Source organism: Gorilla gorilla, chromosome 16 (genome assembly GCF_029281585.2).
Source record: "Gorilla gorilla gorilla isolate KB3781 chromosome 16, NHGRI_mGorGor1-v2.1_pri, whole genome shotgun sequence".
Classification (NCBI taxonomy): domain Eukaryota; kingdom Metazoa; phylum Chordata; class Mammalia; order Primates; family Hominidae; genus Gorilla; species Gorilla gorilla.
Window position 1 is genome coordinate 40570015 of NC_073240.2, and position 22457 is coordinate 40592471.

The window sequence follows — 22457 nt, forward strand, 5'->3', positions numbered from 1 at the left end:
CCTGCAAAGGAGAGCAGAAGCAAGGCTGACTGCTTTCAGTTTCTAGGGGAGTTCAATGGCCTTCTTGCATCATACACAGTGTCAATGGCAAATATTCCCAATCATGTGTTTTTCCCTCCAGCTTCTACTCCCTCTGTTAGCTGTAATTTTAGAGTGTCTGTTGAGAAAATGCCTTAGTTTATAATCATTTTTAAGTCATCGACTATACATCCCATGATTGGCTAAATCAGGGAAATAAAAGAGACCTGAAGGCTCGTAACACAGGCTTACCCTAGTATGGATAGGAGAAGCTAACTTAGACCTGCTTGCCGATGAGGATTTTAGGCTGACACTACTCCGAGTCGTGAAGAGCCTGATTGACTTTGCTCTTCTGTGAGTACTTACATTCTGGTTTTTACAACTTTCCCAATACTGATACCTACCTGAAAATGAAACGTAAGTTCCATTCTCAATTAATATGGTGCTGAGCGCCTTGGAATGCCCACTCACTAGCTCCATTTGGGAAGGTGGTACCAGGTGGAAAGGCTAAAAGAATTAGCATCAATTACTCTGAAGAAGAGAAACACTACTAATGGAGGTTCTGAGATAGTACTGACTGCAAGCCCTCTGTTCATACCACCAATAAATCCCTGAAATGTCCTAAGAGTCCAATGTCTCGCCAAGCTGATTGACTAAACAATCTAGAGTCAACAAACTCTAGATGGAAAGCCTCCAAACACCCTACTTATCTAAGAGAAAAAAGCCACACAATATGACAGCTAGCAAAGTTTATCAACCATGACATAACGTAACCATGGCAGATCTTTTTAGGAACTACTTTACTTATAATATGCAGAATGTCTGAAATAATTTAATTATAAAACTATAGTTTAGCCCGGGCATGGTGGCTCACACCTGTAATCCCAGCACTTTGGGAGGCCAAGGCTGGCAGATCACAAAGTCAAGAGATCGAGACCACCCTGATCAACATGGTGAAACCCCGTCTCCACTAAAAATACAAAAATTAGCTGGGCATGGTGGTATGCACCTGTAGTCCCAGCTACCCGGAGGCTGAAGCAGGAGAATCACTTGAACACAGGAGGCGGAGGTTGCAGTGCGCCAAGATCATGCCACTGCACTCCAGCCTGGTGACAGAGCGAGACTCCATCTCAAAAAAAAAGAAAAAAAAAACCTATATTTTAGTGTCAATGTGTCTAAGAAATTGTATCTTTAACCTGGCTTTGCAAGATAAATCTTTCTTTTTTGTTCAGGATTTCTGACAATCTCCATTTAATATTCTGTACTCTTAAAGAGTGACATAAACAGTGTGCCCAGCAGGAAATCTGACATCAGTTCACATCAAAGAGACATCAGCTGGCTGCCAGCTGGAGAGTTTCTAGTATTTCAATTCAGAAATTTCTCATCAAAATGTTAAAGGTCTGTTTTACAAAGGAAGCAGTAGCTGCATAGCAAATCTTAAGACGACTGTTGCGGGTCTTTAGAATCAATGTTGAATTATCAGCCCAAATGAATCCTGTGCCTTTTAACAAGATGACATACCCAAGTACCACGGCTGAGTCCCTCTCTGTTCTAGGTTATTGTGTAGGACCCTTTTCTCCTCCGGAGGCCTTGAGAAACTGCCACTCTAGTAGTTGCCTGACTAGAACTGCTGACCCTCTTGGCTTAGTCCCCATTTCTGGCCCTACCTTTGCCCTTGGAGTGAGAATTCACTTCTCCTGGTTCCACTCTCAGTGTTTGGTTGTTTAAACTTAAATTTTTACTGGTACAATCTAAAAACAGAATTATCAAAATTTTATGTTTTATTCTGAGCAGTAAGGTATAGGGAATAGAAAAAGAAAAGAAAAATGTGTATTACGAGTAATTTTGCTAAAAATGTAAAAAGCTTAAGCTTACCTGTAAGAATATAAGGTAAGAACTTTTAAACATGATATCCTACCTGATGAAATAAGTGATGATAGTCTCCCCATCAGGAAAAGCAGGCTCTTTGATGCATTTGTTGGCATGTGAGCTGGTTCATGTAAATAAAAACTACAGAGGTGAAAATCATACAGATTCTAAGAATCCTTTCCAAAAGTCAGTGGACCACTACAGTTAGTTTCAGATCACACACTTGCAACAATTCTATAAATACAGTCATGTGCCAAATAAACATGTTTTGGTCAATGACAGACTGAATATACAATGGTGGTCCCATAAGGTTATAATAGAGCTAAAAAAATGTCTATCACCTAGTGGTCTAGTGACATCACAGCCATCTTAAAGTCATAGCACAATGCATTATTCATGTGTTTGTGGTGATGCTGGTGTGAACAAACCTGCACTGCCATTCATATAGAAGTATAACACATACAATCATGCACAGTACATAATACTTGATAATGAAAATAAACTACTATGGTACTTTTTGCTTATGTATTTACCACATTATACTTTTAATCTTTATTTTAGAGTGTATCTCATATATATATATATATACACACTAAAATAACCACAGGCAGGTTCTATAGGAAGTATTCCAGAAGAAGGCACTATTATCTTGGAGATGACAGCTCCTCGCCTGTTATTGCCCCTGAAGACCTTCCTATGGGACAAGATGTGGTGGTAGAAGAGAGTGATATTGATGATCTTGATTCTGTGTAGGCCTAACTAATGTGTGTGTTTATGTCTTAGTTTTTCTTTTCTTTTTCCTTTTTTTTTTTTTTTTTTTTTTTGAGACAGAATCTCGCTCTGTCGCCCAGAAGTGCAGTGGTGCGATCTCGGCTCACTGCAAGCTCCAACTCCTGGGTTCATGCCATTCTCCTGCCTCAGCCTCCGGAGTAGCTGGGACTACAGGCACACATCACCATGCCTGGCTAATTTTTTTTTTGTATTTTTAGTAGAGATGGGGTTTCACCGTGTTAGCCAGGATAGTCTTGATCTCCTGTATGTCTTAGTTTTTAACAAAAAGTTTAAAAGTTTAAAAAAATAAAAATTTTTAAAAGTTTTTTCTATTTAAAATAGAATATAGAATAACAATATAAAGAAAAAATTTGTACAGCTATACAATGTGTTTTAAGCTAAGTGTTACTACAAAAGAATCCAAAAGCTTTAAAGCATTTAAAAGTTTGTAAGGTTAAAAAGCCACAGTAAGCTAAGGTTAATTTATTAATTTATTATTAAAAGAAAGAACACTTCAAAAATAAATTTAGCATAGCCTAAGTGTACAGTCTTTATAAAGTCTATAGTAGTGTAGAGTAATGTCCTGGGCCTTCACACTCACCAACTCACCCAGAGAAATTTCCAGTCCTGCAAGCTCCATTCATGTTAAGTACTCTATACAAGTGTACCATTTTTTATCTTTTAAACTGTAATTTTACTCTACCTTTTTATGTTTAGATACACAAATACTTAACCACTGTGTAATAATCTAGCCTAGGTATGTAGCAGGCTGTACCATCTTGGTTTTTTAAGTACACTCTATGGTTTTAACACAGTGATGAAATCGCCTAATGACACATTTATCAAAATGTATCCCCATGGTTAAGCAAAGCATGACTATGTATTGAATATAAGGCTTGTATATTACTGAGTGTAAGATTGCCACTGCAGTCTGGTGTTGAGAATATGGGCTCATATCATAGTTCAAATATTCTTTCCCTTGAATAATTTTTGAACTCTCAGAAAATAAACAGGTATACAAAACAACCCCTACTAAGCTGAAAAGTGTGGTAAATATGTGACTCTATGTCACATAGAGTGGTTTCCTACCAGATGCTGCCTGATTTGACCCCCTTTCTTACCACTTGGTACTCAGATCCCCTACTCCTGACCAGCAATGGAATAAGGCTCAGATGAACTAACAAATGTTTGTTTCACCTATTCTTTTTTTAAGGTTGAAAGTTTAAACTGTCACCAAATCAAAAGGGCTGTATCAGAACAGAGAACCCAGAAATAAAGTCATACATTTACAGTCAACTGATCTTTGACAAAATTGACAAGAATATACACTGGGGAAAGGAAATCCTTTTCAACAAATGCCGCTGGGAAAATTGGATTGGCATATGCAGAAGAATGAAACTGGACCCCCGTTTCTCACCATATACAAAAATCAACTCAAGATGGATTAAAGACTTAAACTTAAGACCTAAGAACTATAAAAATACTAGAAGAAAACCTAGGAAATGGGAACAGATTGTGAGGACAGAAAACAAAACATGAAACCTAGGAAAAACTCTTCTGGACATTGGTCTAGACAAAGAATTCACGACTAAGACCTCAAAAGTACAGACAACAAAAACAAAAATAGACAAATGGGACTTAATCCAACTAAAAAAGCTTCTGTACAGCAAAATAAATAATCAAGAGTGAACAGACAACCTGCAGAATGGGAAAAAATATTTGCAAACTATGCATCTGACAGGGGACTAATATCCAGAATTTACAAGGAACTCAAACAATCCAACAAAAAAATCCCAATAATCCCATTAAAAAGTGACCAAAAAGCATGAATAGACATTTTTCAAAAGAAAACATATAAATGGCCAGCAGGCATGTGAAAAAAAAAACGCTCAACATTGCTAATCATCAGAGAAATGCAAATTAAAACAATAAGATATCACCTTACAACAGTCAAGAATGGCTATTATTAAAAAGAAAAAAATAATAACAAATGTTGGCAAGGACGTAGAGAAAAGGAAACTCTTATACACTATTGATGGGAATTTAAATGAGTATAACCTCTATGGAAAAAATATGAAAATTTCTCAAAGAATTAAAAATAGAACTATCATTTGATCCAGCAATCCCCCTACTAGGTATCTACCCAAAGGAAAACAGATCCTTATATCAAAAAGATGCCTGTACCCATAAGTTTATCACAGCACTATCCACAATAGCAAAGATATGGAATCAACCTAAGTATCCATTAACAGATAACTGAATAAAGAAAATGTTACATATATACACAATGGAATATTATTCAACCATACAATACAACGAAATCATGTCTTTTTCAGCAACATGGATGGAACTGGAGATCACTATCTTAACTGAAACAAATCAGACACAAAATGACAAATACCGTATGTTCTTCCTTATAAGTGGGAGTTTAATAATGTGTACACATGGAGGTAGAGCATGGAATGACAGAAGATGGAGACCCAGAAGGGTGAGGAGGTGGAAGGAGGATGGATGATGAAAAATTATTTAATGGGTACAATGTACATTATTTGGATTATGGATACCCTAAAAGCCCTGACTTCACCACTATGTGATCTATGCGTGTAACAAAATTACAACTGTACCCCATAAATTTATACCAGAAAAGGACTATATCAAAGTGCCATCTGCCACCAATTTCTTTAAACCCTACGGAAAAAATATCTAACAAATTTACATATGCATTGGCAACATCTAACAAAATTACATATGCATTTTCCCTTTGACCCAGCAATCCCACTTCTATGAACCCATCTAGAAAATACACTTTGACAAATATAAAACAATATATGAAATAGTTATTCATTGTAGCATTAGTTGTAATAGTGAAAGACTGGAAACAAAACAGATATCCACCAAGAGGGAACCAGTTAAATAAATTATATACACACAGTGGAGTCCTGTGAATCATAAAAAGGGATGAGCAAGATCTCTGTGAGTAGATATGAAAGGATTTTTTCCAAGACATATCGTTAAGTGAAAAAGAAAAGTGTAGAAAAGAATATATGGTATGCTATTTTTTGTATAAGAAAAAGTGGAAAATAAGAATATATATACTACATATTTGCTTATTTTTGCAAAAGAAATACCAGAAAGATAAATTTAAAAATGTATGGAAAGTGGATATCTATAAGGGGTGGGGTGGATGCTGTGGAAAGGACAGGCTGGACTTTTCTAATTATCCCTCTTGATATACTTCTCCATTTTGAACAAAGTAAATGTTTAACATATTTAATAAATTACATTAAACTAAAATGGGGAAAAACAAACCCTATGATTGAACAAAACAAAAACAAGTAAATGTAATTGTCTCACATTAGTAACATAACTACACAAAGAAAGAATAATTTCAAGAAACTTTTGAACACCGTACATCCTTGTCAATATATAGTCTAAGGACAAAATGAATAGTAAGAAATAGCAAACTTCACTAGTAGGATTACTGTCAGTAGCAATTTTGAAACTAATTTAAGTATATTATAGGATTTTTTTAAGTAAGTATATTATAGGATTTTTTTAAGTGAGTATATTAATGTTTTAACAACCAAGATACTCTAAGAGAAAAATATGTGTATAAAAGTACCAACTCAGAAATGTGATAATTCTTACTTTGAAAAATATTTTCAAAAACGTAAGCATCACACGAAACACCTGTGTAACAAACCTGCATGTGTATCCCTGCATCTAAAATAAAGTTGAACTTTTTAAATGTACTATTTTAAATGATACCATAAATGTGTGAAGAAATAAATCACTGAAACATATGAGGATGGTGGACTGTCCAAAAGTCAGATTGGAAAGCATACAAAGGGGGAGCAAGGTGGAGTGAGTAGTGGTGCCCGTGTTCTAAAACTGAGGGAACAAGAGGGTACAGCAGGATCAAGCAAGGGACAGAGAGAAGGAAAGAATGGGAACCTGAGGTGTGGGCAGGCATCCAGAGAGGAGAAAGAGAATTCATATGAGGTATAATCAACATGTGGCACAGAGTCACGAGGAGTCCAGAATCCAAGTGAAAGATTAATTTTAGGAAGATGGTTCTTACTCTGAGAGTAGAGAGGAAGGTGGCAGGTGATGTCCTGAGATGAAGCTATAAAGTGCAAAACGAATTTACAGGTGTTCATGCCGGCTGATACCAATCAGTCCCATCATACATGGGCTACATGTCTAGTGGGGCCAAGGCCAACTGACTCTACCACCATCATGCTGTGTCCAGTTTAAGGACTCTGCTAGAAGATGCAATGGGACCACAGAAAAGGAAAACTGGACTCAAACCGGGGGTTGAGATTCCAAATGTGGAGGATAAGAATAAGTTAGGCAGAGAAGGATGGGAGAGAAGACAGCAGACACACAGAGAAGGACATCGGGAAATGCACAGCTGGCCAGGAAATGCCAAAGTCATGGCTGGCAGGAGGGGAGGTGAGGGGCAAGCCAGCTGGGAAACGCCTCAGAGGCCCCAGGGTTTGAACCTCACGCTGGAGGCTACTCAGGGCCAAAGGAGGATTTTAGGTGGCTGAGTGAAATCAGCAGATGCGGGGTGGGGAGGATTTTAGAACTGGAAGAGCAAGAGACAGGAGGGACAGAAATCTAGTTAGCACCTCTCCACAAGACGTGAGTAAACAGCGGAGAAAGAGCAGATCCTGGAGGCATATTTATGAGGTCAAACTGACAGGAGAGAAAAGAGGAAAAGAGTGAAGTGAGGAGTGGACACAAGGCTAAGGCAGAGTGGGGCCCAGAGTATCCCAACCACCATCTAGACTGCTCAGGACCATCTATGATGAGGGATGTGAACTATAGCAACTCTGCTCAAGTATTTTGGAATAGGAGACAGTTTGAGTGGCTGGAGGGCAAGATTTTACATGAGGTTTGAAGTCTCTTTCAATGTTTATATTATTACCTGGATTCCAGCTATTTTCTCAGGCTGATCCAACCAAAGCCTAAGCCATGATGCCACCTGTTAAGACAATAAATGACATCTTACTAGAGAAGTGGGATGGGGGGCTGGAAGGACCTTCTACCATCATTATGAGATAGCTAAGTGCAAAGGTCACCAGGAATGAATGAACTGAGTTTTACACTGGTGCAAGGAGAAAGCAGGAGCAGGAAGCTAGCAGCAGAACAAAAGTCTGGGATCACGAACAGCCACCCACAAATGGGTTTCTCCAGGCTCTTGGAGTCCTTGTCACTTTTTTGACAAATGTGACTGATGGTCAGGAGCAATGTGATTGGTGATGTGATCAGAATACAGGCAGCAGAGTGGTTTTTCTCAACAAAGGCAGTCCATAAACCAGCCTAAAAACAAGCAGGGCCCCCATGCTGACTGTGAGTATCAGGTAGCTTCTAAATGAAAGCAGGGCAGAAGGGGGATCTTCTGATTTTAGTAAGACATACAAATGAGATACGAAGTAGGAATTAGCAACTCGGGCACGTCTTCCCTGGAACTGGCACATGGCTAATCATGGTATCTAGGTCAGTCAAAGAGGTCACTCAAAGACAAACCAATGCTTTATGCATACAGTCATTTTTAAAACTACTTTGCCAAAACGCTTGCTGTGGGTTTTTTTATTGGACTTTTAGGAATGCTCAGGATAAAGGCTTTAAGAGAGACATCTTTAATTAGTGCTAACATTAGCCCATTAACCCAGCGGTTACAATGAAATGTGGGGGACAGACCAAAATCTCAGTAACCACCAGCTTCCAGTCCTTGTGCAGGGGCTACCTGGACAGTGTTGTGCCCATACGAAGGGGCAGGAGCCAGGCCAGTGTCTGTCCTCTGCAGATACCTGAAATTCACCTGAATGACCTGTCCGATGAGGTAACAGGTCTGGCTTCATAAAAGAGTCTGAGGTCACCGGAAATGGGAAATGGGCTTGCTAGTGAAGTAAGAAATGCCCCAAATACAGCCTAGGCAACAAGAGCAAAATTCTGTCTCCAAAAAAAAAAAAAAAAATTCCCCCAAATAAGTGCTTAGTCCTACAGAACATTTTCTGAGACATCTGAGTTTCCAAAAGCACTGTGTATACACTCCCCTCTGCATTCTGTTCAAGTGGCAGCACTGTTCTTCATTCCCACAACTGCTTTTTTTAAAAAAAAAAAAAGAACGCTGTGGTGTGAGCTTTTTATTTTGCTATTTTAGGGTCCATCATTTTACTTTAAAAAGGACTCTATCATGGGTATTTTGGAAAATACTTAGGTTTGGTGAAATAAAAAATACCCTATATCTTTTCCTCCATCAAACTATTTTAAAAGAAGGCAGAGATTCTCGGATCTGGAGTCCCAGACACAGCAGCTGAAGCCACAAGAGGCAATGGCAAGGCGCTCATGACATCGCTTCCGAGCTATGAAGAAGAAACAGCTTTGTCATGATGCCGACCTCGGGCAGGTGTCTCAGCTCCCAGAGGTGCAGCCCTGAGCCATCAATCCTCCCAGACAAGAGCCACTTGTCACAAGCTGTTTAGAGAGCACATCTGTGGCCAAATTGTACTTCTCCATTCCTTATTTTTTTCTTCTCTCTTCTCCTCATCTTCATTTCCTCACATTTTGTTCCCTTTTTAATCCCTTTGTTCTTTTGTTTCTCTCAATTATTTATTATTATTTTATTATTTATTTTGAACTCTTGTTCAAAGGCCTACTGTCTCTTTGCAATAGCACAATATTAATCCTTTACCCCAATCACATTTGATCCTTAGAAATATTCCCCATTTTGTTTGACCTCTTCCAAATTTATCCCCAAATAGCCTCAGTGCATATTTTTTTTTAAATGTAGACATCATAGATGTGGGGTGGTGGTGTCCCATTAGTATATCTAGAAGTAAACACAGTTATTAAAGGGTAGTTTCCTAGGACTGCTAAAAAACAAGTTAACCACAAATTTCATGGCTTAAAACAACACACATTTATTCTCTAACAGTTCTGGAGGGCAGAAGTCCAAAATCAGTTTCACTGAGCTAAAGTCAAGGCGTCAGCAGAGCCAGTTCCTTTGGCAGCTCTAGGGGAGAATCTGTTTCCTTGCTGTTCTGCTTCTGAAGGCTGCTCATGATCCCTTCCTCATGTCATTCCAACTTCCTGCCCCCATTGTCACATCTCCTCCTTCTGTAGTCAAATCTCCCTCCCTGTGCCTCGCTCTCACAAGAACATTTGTGATGACATTTAAGGCCCACCCAGATAATCCAGGAAAATCTCCCATCTCAAGATCCTTTATTTGATCACATCTGCAAAATCCCTTTTGCCATATAAGGTAATAGCCACAGGTTTCAGGAATTAAGACATGGATATCTTGGGGGCCTACTACAGGGGGGCTATAGCAACTCCATCCATTTCTATTCCCTTCAAGAGAGCAGCAAAAGGGAATGACATCATTTAAGGGATAACCGCAAATCTCTTCCTATTAGAAGAAAATGGTAAATTCCAGTACTTTATTGATAACAGATTATTTGTGATATCTTACAACTTATCTCTACTTATCAGTGTGTCATAACACCAAAACCAGAAAACTAACAAAATGGAGAATTGGTGTGGGAGGCACAATTCTAAATTGAGCCCCCCAGATTCCCAATCCCTGGTCTACATACCCTGTATAATCCTCTCCCCTTGAATGTGGGTGGGACCTGCGAGTATGATGGGATGCCACTCCCTTGATTACACTGCATAATATATGAGACTCTGTCAGAGCCCACTGACTGAGATTCTCCTGCTGACTTTGAAGTGAGGTGCCATGCTGTGAGAGGGCCCTCTCACTACGAACTGAGGAAGGGTTTCTAGGAGCTTAGAGTCCCAGGTAATAGCCAGCAACAAAATGAAGACCCCATCCTAGAATTGCAAGAAATTGAATTCTGCCAACAACTTGAATGGGCTTGGAAGAGGACCTCAGCTAAGATAATCTCAGATAAGATTGCAGCCCCCACTGACACCTTCATTTCAGCCTAGTGAGACCCTGGCAGAGGACTCACCTTACCCATGACAGAATCCTGGCCCACAGAAACTGGCATAATACATTTGTGTTGTTTTAAGTCACTAACTGTCAAGCATAATAGAAAACTAATATAGTTGGCAAGCACAGAATTTAAAAAGGGAATTAGAAGGACAGACTTTGGGAGGGTCAATAAACTATCTGAAATTATATGAAAATTTTAGAGTACGTGTGCATTTAACTAAGGAATGGGTTCATAACTTGCATCATATCCTCAATAAGCCAGTGGCCCAAAACAGATGAAGAACACCAAACTGAGGTCTAATGGAGCAGTCAAAAAATAATATTTTGAGGTTCCAATCTGACATGATATCAAAGAGTAAGAGAGTTCCATAAAGAAAAAGTGGGGACTAATAAACCATTCTTTGTTAATATCCTTCCATCTCTTATCACACAGGGCAAGGTAGAGAGTGGAGATGTAGGAGTATGTTTCATTGCAAAGTATTTCTGTAGAGAGAAATACAGTACTTCCTCCATCCCTCAGGGCAGGATTCACTGCCTTTAACAGAACTAGTACACAACAGACAGTGGTCACCACATGCTTAAGTTGCCTTCTTCGATTGTCACCTTGACCTCATCCTCATGGCCCCTTTCCTAACACTCTACTGTAGTTCCTCACCGCTCTATGGCTAAAAGCTTCAAAACCCTTTCCCAAGCTTCCCTAAATAAACTCAAGAGTATCCGCACGAACTTTTCCACCCATGCAGGTGACCAATGACTGATGGAGTGCTACCTTTCTATTACTTGATTTCCTAGCAACCAAAAAAGTCAACCTGCCTGGGAATCTAACTAATTAGGATTTGAATTCAAAGCACATACATTCATCTAATGTCAATACCATGCTACGTACTGATCCCTACTGAGTGACCTAAAAGCTAAAATGGAAAGACATTCATAAATAAACCCTGAATTAGCAAATTAGATTGCTTTTTAATGGGAAAGGGATAATGAGGCCAATTTTATCCAATTCAGCATTTATTTTCTGAGCACTTACAAATATGCAACCCACTGAGTTAGGCTCTATAGAGAATACAAAGATTCCTAAAACAAGTTCCTTACATTCCCAAGGTTGGAATATGCTGGTGGCAGCTGCATGAAAATAACTCAGTAAAACTCTTTTAAGGCAAGAAGAAATAAGTTGTATAACAGAGATATAAACAACATTGTAGGAGAAAAGAAGAGGTATGAAGTCTGACATGGTGGGCCTTGAGAATGAATAGGTGAGGGCATTTGGGATGTTCATTCCAAACTGAAGCAGGATGAAGTCAATGGTGGAGAGAAAGCTAAACATACACGATGTGTGCAGAGAAGATGGGGAGTATGAGAAGGAGGAGTACAGGCTAACAACTGGATACAGCAGGACATGAGGCTGGACACAACAGGACATCCCTTGCAGGATGAGACCCAATTGTAAGAGATCAAAATAGACCAACTTTATCCTCTAGGTAATGAGATACCAGGAAAGGACTTCACTGTGTGGTTGTTGCTGCTGCTAGTGTGTGTATATTAGAGCGTTCTTGCAGTGCTGTAAAGAAATATCTGAGGCTGGGTAATTTACAAGAAAAGAGGTTTAATTGGCTCACAGTTCTGCAGGCTGTACAGGAAATATAATGTCAGCAACTGCTTCTGGGGATGCAGGCACATCGTATGATGAAAGCAAGAGCAAGAGAGAGAGTTGGTGGGGAGGTGCCACACGTACCTTTAAAAGACCATATCTCACAAGAACTCACTCACTTTTCGCAAAGATAGCACTAACCCATGAGGGATCTGCTCCCATGACCCAAACACCTCCCACCAAGCCTCACCTCCAGCATTGAGGATTACAATTCAACATGAGATTTCGGTGGGGACAAATATCCAAAATATCTCTGTGTGTGTGTGTGTGTGTGTGTGCGTGTGTGTGTGTAATCACGAGAGTAATAGAATCCAAACAGTGCTTTAAGAAAATAACTTTGGTAGCAGTAGGAGAAATGGCTTAAAGAAGCTAAAGATCAGAGAAATGAAAAACAGTGAAGAGTCCATTCGAAAAATACAGGTGCTGATAGCTAACATGTATTAAACATTAAGCACTATACTTGTATTGTCTTATCTGATCTTCAAGACAACCTCACAAAGTAGGTGCTATAACTAACCACATTTTCTGCCTGAGAAAACAGAGGCTTAGAGAAGTTAAGCACTCTCCCAAAGTCATAAAGCTAGTGGGTGGAAGGAACAGGTTCTTAAGTCAAGTTTGACTCCAAAGCCCAAATTTTTACTACACTGTTTCTCAGGTAATAAGGTCTGGACTACAGCAGTGGCAAGTGATAATGGGAAACATTTCAGGGGCAGAATCAATTTGGGAATGAGAAAGAGGAAGAGAGAGAAATCAAATATAACCAAAAATACCAGCTGTGCGCAGGTAGGGATATCACAGGCCAAGATGACAGCATAGAATCGAAAACTACAACACTGGCTGCAGCAAATGAAGAGCTAATAAATCTGTGAATTTCATGGGTGACCTAGGCTCATACATTAGCACCTCATTCTATGAGAAATTAACCAGCCATGGGCTAGTTTTTCTTTTCTTTTTTTTTTTGAGACTAGTTTTTCTTATTAATATATATTCAATAGAAGGTGAAGTAGCTTCCTAGTAGACCAACCAAGTGGGAGACACTGACACTTATCTATGGGCATCCTGCACCTTCACCATCACCACAAGCCAGCCCCCACGATTGCCAACCAGTCATTTGTCTTTCATCTTATTCTATTCTTGTCCCCCTTTTGGCCATTCTATTCATTAACTACATCTTTATCACCAAGCAGAAAAGTACAAAGTCAGATGGTGAAATTCAAGCTGATAAAAATTTGCCCCTGCTAAGTGTTTCTGATTAAAGATTTTCAAGGGCAGGTTTTAAAATTACTGTGCAAAAAGGAAATCTATGAAATCAACTAGCCATGCTTCCCCCAAAACCTAATGACATGAAGAACTCAAAATGTATTGCACGAAGGTTAGGTATTGAGAAGATGTCTGTAAGTCTCAAGTGACTTACCTAAGTCTGCAGTCTCTATATGAGTTTCCACCAAACAGGTGGGTGACACTTCAGAGTTTCAACACCAGTCATCCTCCTCTTCTTTTCATTGATCTTCCTTAGATTTGGGCATCTTTTTCCAAAATTGACCTGTAGTGTGGTAAGTAACAACTCCCTTCAATAGTAACTTCCCAAGAGTTGACAACCCCTCAGGGGTTATGTCAGATGCTTACCAATGACATCTCACATGGATGATCTGCTGATGGGAACAGTCATAAAGCCTGTGATACCATCCATTTTCACCAGACCAAACCTTCTCATCTCCTCCAAATATTAGCCTAATTGGCATCTTTTTTTTATATTGACAGAGCTTTATGCAATAACAAATTCCAAAGTTCTTCCTTCTCCTCAATCACATTTCTTTCATCTTGCTATGTATTGTTAGCTGCATTGGGACAGTAGTTTACATGTGTTACATGGTCTGCAGTTTGTCATTCAGAAACATTCTGGTGTCAAGTGATTCTTCTCTTGCATACTTAGGGAAGTCATCATTGTTGCTTCACCTTTTGTCATCTTTACTTTCTTAGAAGTCAATAAGACTTGGAGTAATAGAATGTTTCTTATTATCATTGCTTTCCATACACCTTACATGAGGTTAATAATGTCACAAAAACGCTTGAAAATTAACTGCAATTCCAGCTGGGTGCGGTGGCTCATGTGTGTAATCCCAGCACTTTGGGGGGCCAAGGCAGGTGGATCACCTGAGGTCGGGAGTTCGAGACCAGCCTGACCAACATGAAGAAACCCTGTCTCTACTAAAAATACAAAATTAGCTGGGCATGATGGCGCACGCCTGTAATCCCAGCTACTCGGGAGGCTGAGGCATGAGATCACTTGAACCTGGGAGGCGTGGTTTGTGGTGAGCCAAGATTGCGCCATTGCACTCCAGCCTGGGCAACAAGAGCGAAACTCCATCTCAAAAACAAAAACAAACAAACAAAAAATGAACTGCAATTCCAGCAAACGTGAGTCTACCATAGACTAACAACAGAAAATGGAGCCCAGTACACAACCAATACTGCCATCTGTTGGTGCCAGGCAGAGTTCACTCACTTTTGTTTGGAATAATGGCTTTGTTTCTACCTGTCAAAATTAATAGTTTCAAAATTCCTAAATATGGGAGCCACTATCTCGCTTTTTGAGCCTGATAAAAGCAAAAACCAACCGTTTCTAAAAATGTCTTAGATTATCATGACAATACAAATTTGAATTTCTATTGTTTCTTTGACTACAAAGAAATAATTTGTTTGGTAAGGTGTTTTCAGATAAATACTTGTCTTTGCAGAATCCATGCTAGATGGACAAATATTTTCATATCACTCTTGGAGCTGACACTTTAAAGCATTCCTGGAGAACTGCATATGTTCTCACATACAAGCAAAGTTGACTCATTTGTAAATATTGAGCTTTTCAATGCTATCTATTTATAGACAATCGGCAGTATTAGGAAGCCCACTGGATCAAGAGTCAGCAAACAGATTCTTATCCAATCTGCCACTCAGTTCCATGAGCTTGGTCAAATCCTGACTCGCAATTTCTTCACGTAGGAAATGGGGTTTTAATGCCGAGCCTCCTTACCTAATGGGTATGTTGAGAAAAGTGAATAACATATGTGAAAATGTTTTTAAAACCATTAAGTATGATAAAAATTTAAAATACTCCCTTTATCATCTTGCTTAACTCAAAGAAGTTTCTTCCACATACACAAACCACCACCCGTCATCATCTGACTTATTTGGTATGTACTTTTTTGCGATATTTTGTAATCTATTTTTATTCCTCCCAATGTTTAACTCATATATATATATGAGTTTAAATATATGTATATATTTAATTTACACATATATAAACTCATATATATGAGTTTAAATATATGTATATATTTAGTTTAAATATATGTATATATTTAGTTTAAATATATATATGTATTTAACCTGGGTGTGGTGGTACACACCTGTAGTCCCAGCTATACAGGAGGCTGAGGTGGGAGGATCACTAGAGTCCAGGAGTTTGAGACTGCAGTGAGCCACGATCCTGCCACTGCACTCCAGCCTGGATGACCCAGCCTGGGTGACAGAGTGAGATCCTGACTCAAGAAATACATATTTTTTAAAAAAGAAGAAGAAGAGAATTGAGCAGAAGAATAAAAATAAATGTTTCAGCTTCATAAACATATAACTTCTTTCATGGTCCTACTAACATATATTTAAAATTGATAGTAAACATGTGAAATAAATAGCAGATGCTACGCTTCAGGGAGAATTTCAGGAACCTCTTTTTCCTTTGAACTTAAATCCATTGCTACTACCCTCTTGTGCACAGCGAACTAAGGCCTAATAAAATTGGATTTAAACACACCTTCTCTCTCATCTTCTTGCATACAAGATCAGTATGAGCTGCAATTCTCAAAGTGGTGTTCTACCAGTTGTTCCAGTGAGGGATATAATGTTAATGATGTTGATGTTTATGTTAATGTTTATAATTTAATTTCTATTGTTATTATTATGGAATGGCCTATCCAGTATCTCATGAAAGCTATTATTTTTCTTAGCTTATTTTCTGGTAGTAAATTTTTGTAGTGGGAACATGGCGAAACCCCCTCTCTATTAAAAAAAAAAATACAAAAATTAGCTGGGCGTGTAGTCCCAGCCACTTGGGAGGTGGGAGAATGGTTTGAGCCCAGGAGGTTGAGGTTGCAGTGAGCTGAGATCCCACCACTGTACTCCAGAGCCAGACCCTGTTACAAAAAGAGAGAGAGACAGAGAGGGAGAGAGGGAGGAAGGGAGAGAGAGAGAGAGAGAGACAGAGAGAGAGACAGAGAGAGAGAGAGAATGAAAGAGAATAGGTGATCTACATTATCTTCTGTTCCTTCAAAGTAGTCTTAGAATCAGGGGGAAAAAATAAGATTACTTCTTCAACTCACAAATAGAGCCTTCTTTACTAGTTCCAGAGCTTGGCTGCCTAATTTGTTCAATTTTATTTTATCCTATTTTTCTTAATAAAGCAATTAAAAGTCTCATAAGAAAACCCAATTATTGAGTCTAGCAGCTCTGAAACACCTAAAAAAATCCATGTCGGTCCTCAGTGCTATTTATATCCTCCCTTCTTTCATTCCCTAGTTTGCTGTCTCATCGGGCTTGGGAAGATCTCTTTTATCAAAGTTACTGTTGCCAGAAAACATAAAAACAAGATGGAGGACAAAGCTAAGAGGAGAATAAGTTTCACCTCTCCCCCAACCCCAGCCACACTGATACGTTTAAGTGAACATCCCTGAACACACTCATTTACAGTCATATTCACCCCAAATTCCCCCAAATCCAAATGTAGGCAAACACAAAAGATGTTCCATCAAATGTGAGCAAATATTTTTCTAAACATTTTATTGCCTTGTATTAAATTAGCATCCACCTATGAACTAGGTCGCAGATGCATCAAGCCCAGGCCCCCTGGCTCCTAACTACATGCTCTTCTTCTCCTTTTTTTTTTTTTTTTTGTTTGTTTGTTTGTTTGTTTTGAGTTGGAGCCTTGCTCTGTTGCCTAGGCTGGAGTGCAATGACGGATCTCAGGTCACTGCAACCTGCACCTCCCGGGTTCAGGCAATTCTCCTGCTTCAGCCTCCCAAGTAGCTAGGACTACAGGCACACGCCACCACACCTGGCTAATTTTTGTATTTTTTGGCAGAGATGGGGTTTCACAATATTAGCCAGGCTGGTCTCAAACTCCTGACCTCAAGTGATCTGCCCGCCTCGGCCTCCCACAACGCTGAGATTACAGGAGTGAGCCACCGCGCCCTGCTCCAACTCCATGCTCTTTCCATTACTCATGCAGTATTTCCCGACAGAGATGTTCAAAACAATGACACAGCCGCATTTTCCTTCACTATAAGCACTTCTTTCTTCCCAGCTTTACTGAAGTATAACTGAAAATAAAAACTGTATATATTCAAGGTATACATGATGTTTTGATATACATGTACATTATGATTACCACAATCAAGCTAATTAACATATCCATCACCTCCCATAGTTACCTGTGTGTGTATGTGTGTGTGTGTGTGTGTGTGTGTTGAGAACATTTAAGATCTCTCTTGGCAAATTTCAAGTGTACAATACAGCATTACTAACAGTAGTCACCACAGTGTAACTCAGATCTCCAGAACATATTAATCCTGTACAACTGAACCTTTTTACCCTTTGACCAACATCTCCCCATTTCTTCCACCCCTGACAGCCATCATTCTACCCTCTGCTTCCATGAGTTCAACGTTTTTAGATTCCACATATAAGTGAAATCATACAGTACTGTCTTTTTGTGGCTGGCTTATTATACTTAGCACAATGTCCTCCAGGATCACCCATGCTGTTGCAAATGACAAGACTTCTTCCTTGTGACCAAATAATATTTGTGTGTGTGTGTGTATCACATATTTTTATCCATTCATCTGTCTACAGACACAGGTTGACTCTATATCTTGACTACTGTGAATAATGCTGCAATGAACATAGGAATGCAGTTATCTCTTAGAGATACCAATTTTATTTCCTTTGGATACATGCCCATAAGTGGGACTGCTGGATCATATGGTAGTTCTGTTTTTAGGTTTTTTAAGAACCTCTATATACCCTTTTCCATATGGTTGTTCCAATTAATTTACATTCATACCAGTGTACGAGGTTTCCTGCCTTTAGTTGTAAAACCACTTTAAAGCTCTTTGGATAATAAAGCTCACTATTATTCTAAAGAAGAGAATAAAACAAAAAGCAAATGACCAGAGTGACAGTCAGGGAGGGGTGGCTGGCCGAAAGGCCAACACTGAAGAAACCCCCATGTATTTAGGCACTGAGGACACGGTCCTTCCTGAACATCACAGATGAGGTAAGATGAGAGTAGGCATTGCTGGATGTATGTATATGTGGCTAGGCCTGAAGGGTGGTACACCTTGGTGAAGATTACTGAGAGGTTACTGAGTGCTGTAATGATACTACAACAGTACCGTAAGTGCCACATTTAATGGAAGAAAACTAGAGAACAAATGGGTCAACTATCATTTTACGGACTACTGGGCCTACCCCTCACTTAAAAATAAGGAAAGTGAGGCCTTAAAAGTTTAAGTGATTCGCCCAAGTCCATAAAGTAGGTTAGAGGCAAAGCTAGCCTAAAACCCTGTTTCTTAACTCCCTGTCCAGTACTAAAACCTTGACCAATGAGGGTGTTGCTGCTTGGGAGCCCACTTAACCTCCTTCAGTAATGTTGGAAAAATATGGTCCCAGGAGCCACACAGCCTTGACTGGAACAGGTCAGTGGTCATCAGCTGATATTTAGATGCTTGTGGGAAACCTAAAGCAACTTCATCCCAAAGGTCTATTGAAATGTTCAGGCCAATTAATGCCACCACACTTCACATCCTTGTCATATGTCCAAAACTGTACTCTCAAACCCTCATGCCCATGCTGCTCAGAGCTTCCCCTCCTTGACCTTACTCCCCTTTCCTCTCTAACCTCTTACTGGACCCTCTGCAACTTGTTGCATGATAGGACTAACACTTGACAACATCGTGCCTACCTCACAGACCTTGGCCTTAACCAAAACCCAAGGGCCCGCTTCCCCACTGAATGCTGTGCAGTCTCCTGGGCACCCCACCTCGAGGTTGGGAGTAAGGTCATCCTATTCCTCACTCACTCCCTATTTGTACATCTAACACACTGCCCTTCTATATTTATATAAAATCCAGACTCATTTAACTCCTGTCATCTGGTTACATCTCTTTCTACTCCCTCTTTGTTTTTGTAACCTATCAGCCTCCAGGTAACTCCTTCTCATTTGCTAAAGATTTTAGTATCTGACTCATAGCCTCTGTCCCACCCAGGCATTGCCATTATTTAGGATAATTTCAAAGTCCTAACCTTCTCTTTACTCATGCACACAGTGAACACCTTCAACCTTCTCAAGACTCAGAACTTCTCTGGCTAGGAAATCTTCAACTCCTGGCACAGTGGCTTCAAAGGGAGAAATTCACTCTCTCACCTTCCACTCACTTCCAAAAGTACAGCAATGGACCCCCACCACTCTTTTGAAACAGTTCTCTCCCAAAGTCATCATGCATTCCTCTGCATCCAGTGGACACTGTCTGGTCTCTCCCTGCTGGGTCTGATGCTATTATCACTGCCTCCTGGAAATCCTCTGCTCCCTTTGCTTCTGAGGCACTTCACTACCACAGCTCTCCTGCCACCTCTTTGACCATTTATTTACTGTCTACTGTCTCCTATATGGCACTCCTCTTCTTAAACCTGCTTGTTAAAATGTCCACTCAACATTAGGTGAACTCATCTACTCTCATGGTTTGAGCTACCACTCATTTTGATGACTTCAATACTTGATGACCCTCCAGCTTTAGATTCTTAGATCAAATTGGGTATTTCACAGGTGCCTCAAAGTCAATTTGTACCAAACTTAATACCTAATGCTTTGTCTCCTATATACCTTATTTTACCCCACCTGCTTCTCCTAAACTCAATCTCTTTCACTCTCTCTCTCTTTCCCCTCCACCCCCTCAGAAGCCCAATATAGAGAACTAAGCATCATCCTTGGCTCTGTCTTAACCCAACCTTCACCCCTGGTCAATCACCAAGTCCTGAAAATTTTATCTCCTTTACTTCTTGAATGTGTCACAAACTCTTTAACCCTGTTGCCATGTCCTTGCCTAAGTCCTCATTATATCTTAGCTAGAAATCACGACAGCCTCATAATTAGTCTCCCTACTTCTAGTTTTACCTCCATCATCTCCAGCCTTCACCCAGCCCACAGAATTATCTTGCTAAAACATAAACCTGTCCTTATCACTGCCCTGTTTAAAACCACTCCATGGCTCCTTGAGGCCTAGAAGACAAATTCAAAGCTTCCTAACCAGCCAGTTCCATCTTGTGGGATCTAGTTTCTGCCCACCCCTCCAGCCTCACTATTCACCTTATAATTTATGCTCCCACCACCCTGTCTATGATCTCCAAGTACCATGCTTTGCTCTCACTGGCCTGTCTCCAGCACTGCACTTAGCATAATGAATTATAACTTAGTTCATATTTCTGTCTTCCCCGACAGACCATAAACTGGCTCCCTGGGGAAGCAACTGAATCTTAGTCATCTTTATATCTCCAGCATTTAATAAAGTGGTTGGCATATATTTAGCATTCAATTAATGCTGATGAATGAATGGATACATTTAGAAACTTCCTATTAAAAGGCATGACTGTCTACCTACTACCTACTATGTCACTAAAGGACCTAACAGCATAGCGTTCTCAGGCAATCAATCGGTCAAGTGTCCAGTTGGGGGATTTGGCTGTTTGAGAGAAATTGTTTTATTCCCATACACCTTACACTTGAATGCAAAACTGATTAGGATTTTTCACAGCAATGCAGTTATGTTCTTAATAATCATCACACTCACCACAATCTTAAAAGCAGTACTGAGTGCAGCTGGTCCCTTTTAACATAGTTTAACATCTTTGTGTGTTACTCTGTGTTAATGAAATTTACATTTCTCACTGTTACTAATGTGTTGTGTTTTATCCCCAGCTCACACAAATGAATAGATGGTTCAAAAGTGCTCATTACAGTATAAACATAGTAATGAATATAGCAACAAAAATCCTAGACCTCACAATAATGTTTTAAATACAAACAGTGAATCTCACTCTAGTACAAGTAAAGAATGTGAATATGCAACTGGGATGGTTTCTCACAAGTGAAGTTGGTCCCAGCAACTGCCAAGGAATATATTGGACAATTATTCCATTTGCCAGTGTGTTTCTGTCACAAACTCTTATCAAAGAGCAGCTAGAAGCGTCAAAGATTTCATAATATTTTCAAACTACATTTCAAAATGTGCACAGCAACCTCCCTATTAAACTTCCTGAATTGTTCCAAAACAAGTACAAAATAATGCTTTCTGGCATGAAATTGACTCATTTTGTCATTAAGGGCAGAAAGAGACCAAAACTACAGAAGCATTACTCAAAGTTATATTCCTGAGACAAAACAAATAAAGATTATTCTATTTCTAAGAAACTGATAAAGCCAGTCACAAGGTTAATGACAAATCACATGCTCAGATGAAAATTGGACTATGCAAGTATTGGCAAAATTATTAATGGCTCTATCAAACATCACATATCAATGGCATGCAATGTGGAAGAATTACAATCATATATGTACACTAGCATGTATTTTGCCTTATAGTTAAATGAAATCAATAATATGCAGAGTATGCATATCAACTAGCATATTAGCGGAACATAGTTGAGGGAGAAGTACTTAAAAACTCTTGGCTCTATGTGTTACCACGAACCCAATCTACGGAAGAGACTTTTCATGAGTTAACATTTCTTTTGTAGGCAATAATATAAATTGGAAAAGGTGCACTAGGATCAGTGCTGATGAAATAACCAGCTATGTTTGCAGCAAGGAAGAAGGTGTGACACAAATAAAAGTGTTACCTTTATGCCAAAACACCCACTTCTTTATTCACCAAAACAGAAGACACACAACAATATGGTTTCTAATCTTAATGTGGTGTTGTAGAAAATAGTTTCAAGTGTGAATATAATCAGATCTGAGTATATGTTTTCTCAGCATGTTCTGCAAAGAAATGGGCAGAGGGCATTAGACTGATTGTTCCCCCAGAAGCACTGTGGTTGTCATCAAGGGTGCTCATGCAGACTTTTGAAATG

General features: G+C 39.4%; 1 protein-coding gene across 9 annotated transcripts in view; it reads right to left on the reverse strand.

Annotated features, from left to right (window-relative positions):
• GPR176 (G protein-coupled receptor 176) overlaps positions 1-22457 on the reverse strand; it is a 120201-nt gene that overhangs the window by 61685 nt on the left and 36059 nt on the right. The window contains exon 1 of one of the 9 annotated variants that reach the window (XM_055363358.2): positions 13693-13816. The exons of 7 other annotated variants lie outside the window; for them this stretch is intronic. The gene's annotated coding sequence lies outside the window, so the exon portion shown is untranslated. Of the gene's footprint in view, positions 1-7591; positions 7613-13692; positions 13817-22457 lie in introns of those variants that run through there. One more of the 9 variants, XM_063698467.1, reaches the window with a different exon arrangement.